Source organism: Bombina bombina, chromosome 3, assembly GCF_027579735.1.
Source record: "Bombina bombina isolate aBomBom1 chromosome 3, aBomBom1.pri, whole genome shotgun sequence".
Lineage (NCBI taxonomy): Eukaryota > Metazoa > Chordata > Amphibia > Anura > Bombinatoridae > Bombina > Bombina bombina.
Window position 1 is genome coordinate 1,235,225,509 of NC_069501.1, and position 14,871 is coordinate 1,235,240,379.

Genomic DNA, 14,871 nt, shown 5'->3' on the forward strand with positions numbered 1-14,871 from the left:
AGTTTCCCCACCTCTGCTAGTGAGCTGGACAGGGTTATTTCATGGGTTTAGCAGAAATTTCTCTGTTGAATTTTATAAAAATGTTCCCTATTTCTCAGTTTTTTTTATCGCAAACTAAAACATGGAGAGATTGTGTCACTTATTAACTTAATAGAAAAACACATGCATATGAAATAGAGGTGATTTAAGCAACTATACATGGAAAGCGGATATGATTTACACATAGCGGTTTCTAAAAGTATAAACAATCAGATGATGTTAAAAGTAAACCACAAACAAACCATCGTTTTTTTGGAAACATTTTAATAGTTATTGAATGTTTCTACATCGTACAGTAAATATACAGTTACAAACTCTTGGCTTAAATGTGTCAGGGAGATGTATAATGGATCGTTAAAAATAGGAATACAAGATTTACACTTCATAGTCACAAGCTAATGCTGTGGGGCTTTCAATATTCTAGGAGGTTAAGAACGTTGAAGCTAACTATTGGAAGACTATTTTTATGCTGTTTAAATTTTATTTTTTTGCTTCACATATTCAATAAAATTGAAAATTTAATTAATTTAAGATGTAATTTGAAACTAAAATTTACAAATAAAAACCTTTGCGAAAACCCAGGGGAACATTTGGTTTTAGATGCTATAAAATCAAATATTCTGGTTGTACCTACAGTGTGTGTGCCAAATTACACACTAAATTTTACTTTTTTTGCCTAAAATGACAGAAACATGGTTACCTGAAAGAATGAAAAAATATTGCCAAAATATCTTGATTCAATAGCACTTACTAAATGTCTGACCAAACTTTATAAAAAAAAACTAAAAGAAATGTACCAATTGAGAAAGCTGACCAAGGCAGCAGATTCTATTAAAAAAAAAATAAGCTTTTCATTTTGAACAATAATACAATTAAAAATGTTTTTTTTTTTAAAGATAATTTCTAATTTTCTTTATAATTGGAAAAAAAAATCCTTAAAACATAAACAATCCCTTGACATTTTAAGAGGAAAAATGAAAGTGCCCTACTACTAGTAAATGTTTAATTACATGATGCCATTTTGCCAAAAAAAATTCTGAATAAAAAAAAATCTTACTGAGATTACACTGCTAAAAACATTCTAATTCTTTATTTTTTTGAATGGTCATGCAGATTCTCATCTGAATTATATAATCCACAAAGTATATAGAATTAATTAAGCTACAGTTTTAATTCCATCCTATATTTGTCACAACACTACCTGGGTTATGAAAGTACTAGTTATTTTCCTGACCAACATTTGGATCTATAACTGATCAACAGAAACAGACTGTAGTCCAGTATTCTGCTTGTGGGAAAGTTAAACTGTTCAAGACCGGACTATCTTTATAAACCGTCCTTATTAAAATATATATATGAAGCCTAGAAAATGCACTGTAACCTTATGTCTAAAGTGACATTCTTTTAATGCATAGTAAAGAATCTGCATACAAAATATGTGCTTTAAAAGCATAGAAAACAGTCATTTCAAGCCAAACATGTGCATTGATTTGTGAGTCCAGAGTTGGCCAGGATACACAACTTGAATAAGCATCTTGGGGATCTTCTTCCCTTTGCTTTTAATCAGAAGTACTCACAATGTAGCACTAAAATGGGTCAGGTAAACTGCAACATACTCATGTATGCAGGGTGTCACTAAGCATCTTGAGGGGGTGCTGAGATAAATTACAGAAAGCATAGGCAAAATAAATAAAGTACATATGTGCTTACTTACATGTTGTATATGATATTTAGAGTAGAATGTCCCCTTTATTTGACTAGAAGCAGCATGTGTCAAGGTATCATCTATTTGAGGTTTCATAATGTCACACAACTGGGGCATAGCCACAACAATGTTTAGTATTACTGTACTACACCTAATACCAAAATACTACTATTGAGTTGCATGGATACATTGTATGACCCTAGTAAAAAAAAAAAAAATATATTATCTAAATGAGAAAAAAATATTTGACATTTCTGTTGTGTTGCTATAGAATAGCATATCAGCCAAATCTAAACATTTTAAAAACAAGTTAACACCCTTTTTACTTGGAAAAAATGTCAGTATACAAATGCTACCCATCTTTTGCCTTAATTGGAGGAACCACTTTGGGCTTTAGTCTGCAAGTGAGTATGAAGGGATTTGTTTTGCAGTAGTTATCAGTTTAAACCAATTAGGGACAGATATGTGGCAGGGTTATAGCCTTGAGAAGTCAGCAGGTGTTTTTCAAGTTCTGAGAATTAGACATGCCTGTATTTTCAGTACTAAATTACATGAAAGGGGGGAAAATAATAAAAAAATAATGCAAAGGTGTTTCATTACACAACTAAATATTTTATAATAAAATTCCAATGTCTCTACTGTCCCTTTAAATTATATTTTGAGTCAGGGGATAATAATATGTTACTTTCCTTTGATTTAATTTTAATTTATATTCAGCCCCTGAATCCTGAGGTATTAAGGAGTTTAGCTCTAATAACTGGGGGTCTATGTTGCTGACCAGTAAATAATAGCAGCGTGACACCAACTATGTCTTCTGAGCAGAACAAGGAATCTTTGCTTGAGTTTAATTTATAACTCCTTTTTAAATTTCCGGTTTTTATAAAAATAGTTAATAGTGGAACCACAGATTAAAGACTTTACCCTGCTATATTCCACACAGTCACTGGTCGCACACTGCAGTGACCCATTTATGAAGTTCTCTGATTGGCCACAACAGAAAGGAAACCTAGGTTACAACATGGCATGATATCTTTATAGACACTAAAACTTTTAAAAATATATTTTTAAATATACATCTGCATATTATCATCAGGCTAGTCTTTACTTTAAATATATTGTTATGGCTAACATTTATTTAGTGTTTAATGTCCCTTTAATAATGGTGGCACCATTAACAGCCTGTCTTGTTGACTGGTATGTCCATAACAATCTTCTACATAGGAACTATTTAATGGGCACACCACCCGGCTGATTTTACAAACGCATTTAAGTCAATATTAAGCTAAAGTTATATCCCCCCCCCAAAATCCCCTGGCACAAATTAATATTAAGTCATTTGTTGTTAAACTGTACAATTATTTTGTGCTTTGGACAGCTTAAGTAACATTTATAAATAACAAAAAATGTTATAAGTTTGCAAAGCATTACACTGCCCCCTAGCCGGCTACTTGATAATGCCACCCCAGCAGGGGAGAACTTGTGTCTGTAATGAGTTTTTAGAGCTAAAACTGAACATATGTGAAATAGAACGAAACCCTACAATAAAAAAACAAACAGCAAATACTAAGTGTACATTTCCTTTAGTTTTTGTTTGGTCTTTAAAACATAAATTGCTCCCACTGATAATAAAGAAAGCCCACACTCTTGTGCAATAAAATGATCCCACAGCTCAAAATCATCCAATTATTTTACTGTAATTTTCTTTTAGTTATGTTTAATAAACATCAACTATTCAAACCAAAACTTAAATAACACTTATGGTAAAAAAGCATTTTTTTTTGTTTTTTAAATTACATGTCCAAACTGCAAATAATAATAAAAAATTACTAATTATTAATTATTGTTCATAAAATACAGGAGCAAATACTTGTACACACAGCTCATTCTCTTGAAGTGTTAATACCTAGTCCTTCAAGATAGACATCTGGGTCACAAAAAACGATTAATATGCATTTTTAAAGTCTTGCACTAAAGTACATTTCAAAGCGAAGGTTTATATGGGCTTGATTAATAAGGGTATATTTTGTAGCAATTAGCCAATGCAGGAGGTCAAAAATAATCCCTTAGAAAAGCTTATCAAAGGATTTATCTACAAAAATCTCCCTAGACTTAAAGGGACATGAAACCTAAATGCATTTTCATGATTCAGATAGAGAATAAAATTTTACACAACATTCCAATTTACTTTGATTATCTAATTTGCTTCATTCTTTAGATATCCTTTGTTGAAGAAATAGCAATGCTCATGGGTATCTGTGCAGCCACCAATCATGCATTTCAACAAAGGATATCAAAAGAATTAAAAAAAATTAGATAATAGAAGTAAATTGAAAAGTTGTTTAAAATTACATGCTCTCACTAAATCGTGAATTAAAACAAATTGTGTTTCATGTCCCTTTAAATGGTGATTTTTGTTGATAAATCATTAGCTAAGCTTTTTCTAAAGGTAACACAATTATTTAGATCCATACAATTTCTAATCATTATTCATTGTTTGTAATGTATTAGCCAACGTAAGAAAACAGGCACGGCTAATGCAGGGCTTTTGTCTGCGTTGATTTTCATCCTTCCCAGTATGTAGACAAAATAAGTAACTTTAGATCTGACTGTAAAAATTGTGATGTTACACTTGGTTGTGATGAGCTAAATATCTAAAGCCTTTAATGTGGTGTCCATCCTCTCTTTTGTAGCAGGAGGGGGTGTCCTGTTCTAGCTCACTAAAAACACATCAATTTCTCCCCCACTTGCAGTCCTCCAATTTCCTCTCTCCCTGTTTATCCAAATGTCTCACATACACAAAGGAATGAAGTGTTTTCATGACAAATAAAATACATACCATCTGGCCATGCTGATTACTCAGGAGACCTGAGCGACTATGTAATATTGCAGCATTGCAATTTAAACTGCTAAATTATTTTTACATTTGAAATCTTGCAAATTCTTGTTGAACCCTTGTCACCAGAGGGAGCTAGTGAGCATCTTCACATCAACAGAAAATGCAGAACTTTTTAATAGCCCCTAACCTTTGCAGGGACCTCTTTGTCCTTTTTAATAAGTTATTGTTATAAGCTATGTTACTGGTCTTGGGTTTATAAAGGCAAAAAGCAGCCGAGTAACATGCCTAGCTACAGCATACAATAAAATCTGGTCCTTTCTTTGAGTTTGAATTTAATTGAATTGCACATCACTTTATCCAACAAGTTATTTTTTCGCACCAACCACAATTTTACTGAATACTATTCAGGTAAACCAATTGACAACAATTTTATGTATTGTGCCTTGTGCTGCACAAAAAATAAATACATTTAATATCTGCAAAATACATACTGCATGAAACATTAGCGGATATACAGGTATGTACTATAGATAGATCTGCTGAGGGCTGTGGCCACTGATAAAGGCAACATCATGAGATGTATTTAATGTCACCAGAGGAAAACAAAACACACACTTATTAATTGCTACATAATTAAAGAGACCTTTCAGGGTACATTCTGGTGATGTTTTTTAAACCCCGAGATTCACACTGAATCTTGCAATAGATGCTGATCTCAGATCACTGCAAACATCTGATTGGTGTGCGAGTATCAGATGCTTAGAATTCTTGGAATTTGGCACCTAGTGTGAGAATCCGTGTTAATCTCAGAATTTAACAAGGGCATTAAACAATATATACATTTCATGCACCTTCCTCTAATCGTGGTTGCACCATTTTGGAACCTAAGTTACACATCAGCACTGGAAAGCAGTGAAAGCTAGATTTAAAGGGACATAATACCAGAAATTTGAAACACATGAAAGTGATGCAGCATAGCTGTAAAAAACTGCCTAGAAAATATCACCTGAACATCTCTATGTAAAAAAGGAAGAGATTTTACCTCAAAATCTCCTCACTATCCACATCTCATTTAAGCAGCCAATCAGGATGCTAGTGCGTCTGGTACAGTCACTTTACCTCCTTTGTTTAAGGTTTACTGTGAAACTTTGCAAAATTTTAGTGAAATCTCATGAGATCGTAGAACAGCATAGTGTGAGTGCAGCACCAATAAAACTTATTGGCTTTTTTCCCCAACATGCAGCTGACAGTAGCTGAAGGGTAACTGTTCACAGAACACTTACTATGGTAAGGTGAAGAAATTGTGAGGTAAAATAACTATTATTCTGATTTAGCATATTATTTAGGGTATTATGTCCCTTTAAACATTGCAGCACCAATGACTACTAGAGGAAGGCGTGAATAACCACAGTACTATGCTGATAACGTACTGAGGCCTAGATTTAGAGTTCGGCGGTAGCCGTCAAAACCAGCGTTAGAGGCTCCTAACGCTGGTTATGGCCGCCCGCTGGTATTTGGAGTCAGTGATTAAAGGGTCTAACGCTCACTTTACAGCCGCGACTTTTCCATACCGCAGATCCCCCTACGCCATTTGCGTAGCCTATCTTTTCAATGGGATCTTTCTAACGCTGGTATTTAGAGTCGTTTCTGCAGTGAGCGTTAGAGCTCTAACGACAAGATTCCAGCCGCCTGAAAAAAGCAGGAGTTAAGAGCTTTCTGGCTAACGCCGGTTTATAAAGCTCTTAACTACTGTACCCTAAAGTACACTAACACCCATAAACTACCTATGTACCCCTAAACCGAGCTCCCCCCACATCGCCGCCACTCGATTAAAATTTTTAACCCCTAATCTGCCGACCGCCACCTACGTTATACTTATGTACCCCTAATCTGCTGCCCCTAACCCCGCCGACCCCTATATTATATTTATTAACCCCTAACTTGCCCCACACAACGTCGCCGCAAGCTACTTAAAATAATTAACCCCTAATCTTCCGACCGCAAATCGCCGCCACCTACGTTATCCCTATGTACCCCTAATCTTCTGCCCCTAACATCGCCGACCCCTATGTTATATTTATTAACCCCTAATCTGCCCCCCACAACGTCGCCGACACCTGCCTACACTTATTAACCCCTAATCTGCCGAGCGGACCTGAGCGCTACTATAATAAAGTTATTAACCCCTAATCCGCCTCACTAACCCTATCATAAATAGTATTAACCCCTAATCTGCCCTCCCTAACATCGCCGACACCTACCTTCAATTATTAACCCCTAATCTGCCGACCGGAGCTCACCGCTATTCTAATAAATGTATTAACCCCTAAAGCTAAGTCTAACCCTAACACTAACACCCCCCTAAGTTAAATATAATTTTTATCTAACGAAATAAATTAACTCTTATTAAATAAATGATTCCTATTTAAAGCTAAATACTTACCTGTAAAATAAATCCTAATATAGCTACAATATAAATTACATTTATATTATAGCTATTTTAGGATTAATATTTATTTTACAGGTAACTTTGTATTTATTTTAACCAGGTACAATAGCTATTAAATAGTTAAGAACTATTTAATAGTTACCTAGTTAAAATAATTACAAATTTACCTGTAAAATAAATCCTAACCTAAGATATAATTAAACCTAACACTACCCTATCAATAAAATAATTAAATAAACTACCTACAATTACCTACAATTAACCTAACACTACACTATCAATAAATTAATTAAACACAATTGCTACAAATAAATACAATTAAATAAACTATCTAAAGTACAAAAAATAAAAAAGAACTAAGTTACAGAAAAAAAAAAATATTTACAAACATAAGAAAAATATTACAACAATTTTAAACTAATTACACCTACTCTAAGCCCCCTAATAAAATAACAAAGACCCCCAAAATAAAAAATTCCTTACCCTATTCTAAATTTAAAAAGTTACAAGCTCTTTTACCTTACCAGCCCTGAACAGGGCCCTTTGCGGGGCATGCCCCAAGAATTTCAGCTCTTTTGCCTGTAAAAAAAAACATACAATACCCCCCCCCCAACATTACAACCCACCACCCACATACCCCTAATCTAACCCAAACCCCCCTTAAATAAACCTAACACTAAGCCCCTGATGATCTTCCTACCTTGTCTTCACCATGCCAGGTTCACCGATCCGTCCTGGCTCCAAGATCTTCATCCAACCCAAGCAGGGGCTAGACATCCACTGAAGAAGTCCAGAAGAGGGTCCAAAGTCTTCCTCCTATCCGGCAAGAAGAGGACATCCGGACCGGCAAACATCTTCTCCAAGCGGCATCTTCTATGTTCTTCCATCCGATGACGACCGGCTCCATCTTGAAGACCTCCAGCGCGGATCCATCCTCTTCTTCCGACGACTAGACGACGAATGACGGTTCCTTTAAGGGACGTCATCCAAGATGGCGTCCCTCGAATTCCGATTGGCTGATAGGATTCTATCAGCCAATCGGAATTAAGGTAGGAATTTTCTGATTGGCTGATGGAATCAGCCAATCAGAATCAAGATCAATCCGATTGGCTGATCCAATCAGCCAATCAGATTGAGCTCGCATTCTATTGGCTGTTCCGATCAGCCAATAGAATGCGAGCTCAATCTGATTGGCTGATTGGATCAGCCAATCGGATTGATCTTGATTCTGATTGGCTGATTCCATCAGCCAATCAGAAAATTCCTACCTTAATTCCGATTGGCTGATAGAATCCTATCAGCCAATCGGAATTCGAGGGACGCCATCTTGGATGACGTCCCTTAAAGGAACCGTCATTCGTCGTCTAGTCGTCGGAAGAAGAGGATGGATCCGCGCTGGAGGTCTTCAAGATGGAGCCGGTCGTCATCGGATGGAAGAACATAGAAGATGCCGCTTGGAGAAGATGTTTGCCGGTCCGGATGTCCTCTTCTTGCCGGATAGGAGGAAGACTTTGGACCCTCTTCTGGACTTCTTCAGTGGATGTCTAGCCCCTGCTTGGGTTGGATGAAGATCTTGGAGCCAGGACGGATCGGTGAACCTGGCATGGTGAAGACAAGGTAGGAAGATCATCAGGGGCTTAGTGTTAGGTTTATTTAAGGGGGGTTTGGGTTAGATTAGGGGTATGTGGGTGGTGGGTTGTAATGTTGGGGGGGGGGTATTGTATGTTTTTTTTTACAGGCAAAAGAGCTGAAATTCTTGGGGCATGCCCCGCAAAGGGCCCTGTTCAGGGCTGGTAAGGTAAAAGAGCTTGTAACTTTTTAAATTTAGAATAGGGTAAGGAATTTTTTATTTTGGGGGTCTTTGTTATTTTATTAGGGGGCTTAGAGTAGGTGTAATTAGTTTAAAATTGTTGTAATATTTTTCTTATGTTTGTAAATATTTTTTTATTTTCTGTAACTTAGTTCTTTTTTATTTTTTGTACTTTAGATAGTTTATTTAATTGTATTTATTTGTAGCAATTGTGTTTAATTAATTTATTGATAGTGTAGTGTTAGGTTAATTGTAGGTAATTGTAGGTAGTTTATTTAATTATTTTATTGATAGGGTAGTGTTAGGTTTAATTATATCTTAGGTTAGGATTTATTTTACAGGTAAATTTGTAATTATTTTAACTAGGTAACTATTAAATAGTTCTTAACTATTTAATAGCTATTGTACCTGGTTAAAATAAATACAAAGTTACCTGTAAAATAAATATTAATCCTAAAATAGCTATAATATAAATGTAATTTATATTGTAGCTATATTAGGATTTATTTTACAGGTAAGTATTTAGCTTTAAATAGGAATCATTTATTTAATAAGAGTTAATTTATTTCGTTAGATAAAAATTATATTTAACTTAGGGGGGTGTTAGTGTTAGGGTTAGACTTAGCTTTAGGGGTTAATACATTTATTAGAATAGCGGTGAGCTCCGGTCGGCAGATTAGGGGTTAATAATTGAAGGTAGGTGTCGGCGATGTTAGGGAGGGCAGATTAGGGGTTAATACTATTTATGATAGGGTTAGTGAGGCGGATTAGGGGTTAATAACTTTATTATAGTAGCGCTCAGGTCCGGTCGGCAGATTAGGGGTTAATAAGTGTAGGTAGGTGTCGGCGACGTTGTGGGGGGCAGATTAGGGGTTAATAAATATAACATAGGGGTCGGCGATGTTAGGGCAGCAGATTAGGGGTACATAAGGATAACGTAGGTGGCGGCGGTTTACGGAGCGGCAGATTAGGGGTTAAAAGTGTAATGCAGGGGTCAGCGATAGCGGGGGCGGCAGAATAGGGGTTAATAAGTGTAAGGGTAGGGGTGTTTAGACTCGGGGTACATGTTAGAGTGTTAAGTGCAGACGTAGGAAGGGTTACCGCATAGCAAACAATGGGGCTGCGTTAGGAGCTGAACGCTGCTTTTTTGCAGGTGTTAGGTTTTTTTTCAGCTCAAACAGCCCCATTGTTTCCTATGGGAGAATCGTGCACGAGCACGTTTTTGAGGCCGGCCGCGTCCGTAAGCAACTCTGGTATCGAGAGTTGCATTTGCGGTAAAAATGCTCTACGCTCCTTTTTTGGAGCCTAACGCAGCATTTGTTTGAACTCTCGATACCAGAGTTAAATTTATGGTGCGGCCAGAAAAAAACCCGCGGAGCGTTAACAGCCCTTTTACCGCCGAACTCTAAATCTAGGCCTGAGTGTTTAGCAAATGGTTGCTTAACCTTGAAGTGACATTAAACAGTGAGGTTATCACAGACTTGCTTGGGAATCTGATATTGGGCTATAAAGGATCTCAGGCTTAGGGTAAATGCATCCTGTGGCTTTGGAAAATGAGAATATTCACGATTCCTAGTTATTCAAGGTGGTCAAAATGAGGTTTAACTACACTAATATTAAGTAAATAATGAGTGAATAATAAAACACATTTGCTCTGTGATCACAACACTGCTAACAGCACCCTTTATCCAGCTGGCTGACAATGAACACAGCATTACTGTGCAATTAATACGGTTTAGCCAGCTAATAAAGCCAAATGATTTAACACACTAGTACAAGCACCTAAACGCAGCACAGCGCTAACACATTTCCAACAGTAATTGTGCTTTTCAAAAGGTAATCCGGCAGATCTAGGTTTTGCTCATTAATACTTTATACAATCCAATAAATCCAAATAAAAAAAATCTATGCAAGTTACAGCTAAACCGAGACAATACCTCTTTATTGCCATGCACAATATTTCTTGTGCTCTAAACGATTACAGAAAAAGTTCCCTATTGCTTTTCAATCAATTACATGGTTGTAAATCTGACGACTAACTCAACAGAATATTCTGGGTAATTTTTTTGGAACTAGAGCAAGCACATCAGACTGGCTTGGGTTCCGTAACTAAAGTTACATAAAACCCCAAAAAACTAGAATCAGGATCTGCTGCAGGGGATCTTGCACGGCAAGCTGCCTATATGACAGAGTAATCATTTTCATTATTTTTAGCTCAAAATCCCCCTGCACACGATCATTGATAATGTTTGTGAACACAGAACTCCAATTGCACAGCCAAGGGGTTAAAATCCATTAACACTTTTACTAGATATTATCTAAGAATTTAGTGATTATGAGATAATGAGAATACTCACTAAAAAGGATTCAGTGGTTTTGCACATCCATAAGTAAATGGATTGTCTTGAACTTCCTGTGTACCATTAATTAAAGGGACGTGAAACCCAAACATTTTCTTTCATGATTCAGATAGACAATACAATTTTAAACAAAGATTCCGATTTGCTTGTATTGTCTAATTTGCATCATACTTTAAATATCCTTTGTTGAAGAAATAGCAATGCACATGGTGAGCCAATCACACGAGGCATCCATGTGCAGCCACCAATCAGCAGCTACTGAGCCTATTTATATATGCTTTTAACAAATGATACCAAGAGAAAAAAACAGATTAGATAATAGAAGTAAATTAGAGAGTTGTTTACAATTGTATTCTCTATCTGAATCATGAAATAAATTTTTTTGGTTTCATGTCCCTTTAAGCATTAATAAGATTGCCACTTTATATGAACGCAGTAAGAAGATGGCTCATTTCTCTGGTTAAACTCAAGTGATGAAAAAGAGACACAAGCATTGTTATGTACAAATCTTTGAGTTTGTTTTAATACACATTGACAGAGGGATGCATATAACAGTTTCTATGGTTACAACCCGTTTGTGTAGTAAAATCATACATATTAGTAACTAGAGTTATTGGTTACAATTTCCATCATTTGTAAATGCTGCAGATATAAAGTTATGTGATAACTACAGCAGACTAAAGTATCTATTTGTAATTCTTTGTTCATGGATATTAACATGCACGGAACTGCGTATTCTGATGAACACAGTTGACTGCATAACAGAAAAAAACTGCATCACTGATTTAAAAAAAAAAAAAAGGAAATAAAGGATTTAAATCAAAGATAGTCAATCCTTTGGTTATGGTTAATGCATGTGTGTCTCATATATATATATATATATATATATATATATATATATATATATATACATACATACAAAGTGCACTCCAGATCCTCCTAGTACAGCTGCTTCGGGTGCTAACAAAAACACGATATATCCAATAACAGAAAGCACTCCAGAAGTCTTGTTAGTTTGAGGACGGGCTGTTTGTAGCCCGAAAACGTTCACGATTAAAGGTGATATATTAACAAGACTTCTGGAGTGCTTTCTGTTATTGGATATATATATATATATATATATATATATAAGTATATACATATACGTGTGTGTGTGCATATATTTTTTTTTTGTTTAAAAGGACAACCCAAATTTTTTCTTTTGTGATTTAGTTAGAGTACGCAATTTTAAGCAACTTTCTAATTTACTCCTATTATCAATATTTCTTCGTTCTCTTGTTATTTTTATTTGAAAAAGAAGACATCTAAGCTTTTGTTTGGTTCAGACCTCTGGACAGCAGTTTTTTATTGGTTGATGAATTTATCCACCAATCAGCCAGGGCAACCCAGGTTGTTCACCAAAAATGGGCCGGCATCTAAACTTACATTCTTGCATTTCAAATAAAGATACCAAGAGAATGAAGAAAATTTGATAATAGGAGTAACTTAGAAAGTTGCTTAAAATTGCATGTTCTATCTGAATCACAAAAGAAAAAAATTGGGTTCAGTGTCCCTTTAATGAGCTGCATGCAATACACAATTAACTTGCTGATAATTCTTTGTTTTAGATTTGGCTATTGAATTTTATAGAGTTATAATAAACTAATCTGCTCTATTGAATGCATTTTCAGTAGCCAGGTATATGTGAGAATACAGACAAAGAATTGATTGAAAAAACTGTATAACTAAAATATATATTGAGGGTATTATTTCCCTGTACTATATGTTAAATAATATATGTTATGAAGCACATTCTTTTATGTCCATACTAAAGGTTTACTATCCATACAAAAAAAAAAGTGGTGAGGATGTATTCAGTTGCCACAAATAGAAACTAATATTTTGAATTCTACAAATTGTTTTTGTATAGATGTCTGAAAGGGATATAAAGGTCTCCATATGAGCATGGTAATTTATTTATATTTATCCCTAATTTGCCTTGGCAAAGGAGATAAGAGAAACTTGATATATTCTGAACCATTTATTCCCCACCTTATCGCCTGTTCCTTTTCTTATTGGCTCGCACTGATAAGATATGTGCCGCCCTGCATTTCACCTGATTACATAAAGCTCTGGGCCCAGTTTATAGAATAGACCAAAAGTATGGACTTAATAGGACACTGAAGTCTTTTTTATATGTGCACAATATATATCCATAATGAAGAACTGAATTGCAACAGATCTCCATAAACATAAAGCAGTGAGATATGTAGGATTTTGCTACCAGGAATATAACTCTAAAAAGGCTAGACGTATCTCATCTCATTTGATGTTTATAATAAACACCAGATAAAAAAATAAAAATAAGCGTCTGCACTGATCAAGCAGTCACTATGTATAATTTTGCAGGACCAGGAAAACTGCAGTATTCAGTAGCTCACTCAATAAGCTAAGATGTATTAAATTGGGTATTTACTAAAATAATAAATAAATTAAATAATTAGGTTTTGTCTGCACTCTCTTTTTAAGATGCATGTGGCTCACTTTATCAATAATATGTACTATGATCATTTAATATCTCTTTACAAGTAACAAATTCATCCTAATCCACGATTTATAGACTAACTAAAGCAACATTGATTATTACTGTTTATATCCATATATTTAAATGGTTGGGTAAACCCACATAGCATTGCTCTGCTGTATATCTGAGGTAATATCTGACAGTATTTAATTTCATTACATAAGGAACCATGTCTGCATATTGTGGAATCCGACACTTCATATTTTCCCCCCATATAAAGTGCATTCAAGAGCAGAATCTGAACAAACTGCGCTATGCTTCTACCTCCAATGTCAAGAGTTCATTTAGAACGATTTCTGAAACCACTAGCAACACAAATAAAAAACAAACAAACAAAAAAAAACAAAAAAAAAAAACGCTTTTTATTAAACACGTAAAAAGAACAAACACTTCAGATTAATGTTACAAATATGTCTGACATTTGGAGATAAATATGTCTGGCTAGAGATACTATATATATATATATATATATATATATATATATATATATATATATATATATATATATATATATATATATATATATATAATTATATATATATAATGTAGTTTGCACGTGTTTTTTTTTTTAATTGTATGTTGCTGTGCTGAATAAAGCACTTTTTTTTCTAGCTGTGGAACATGTTCCTTATCAGTCTATGTGACGGAGAATTCCTAGAAATTTCAGTTTAAATTTACACAACTTTTTCCTTTGGATATTTTAATACATTTTTTTGCTGCTTTTACAAGATCAAATAATTGAGTACATTGTCCCAAGCAATACAAATCTTTCTTTTTAAAAAATAAAATAAAATAAAAAAATGCAGCAATAAATAAAAAAATAATCATTTTTTTTGTTTAATAAAATAAATAAATAAAAGAAACAAAAAGTAACTTGTTCTTTGCATATTTCCCCTATAACTCTTGCAGTTAGCATGGTGAATTTGTCTGTTTTTATTACGCTTTTTATTAATGCGGCTTCTAATCTAAAAGCTGATTACACCCCACATTCAATAAAGAGTAGATCAGTTTTAGGACTCGCATAATAAAGATGATACAGGAAAGCAGCTGAATTTAAAAAATAAAAATAAGACAGAGACAGAAAATTCCAACATTTAAAAATATCAGGG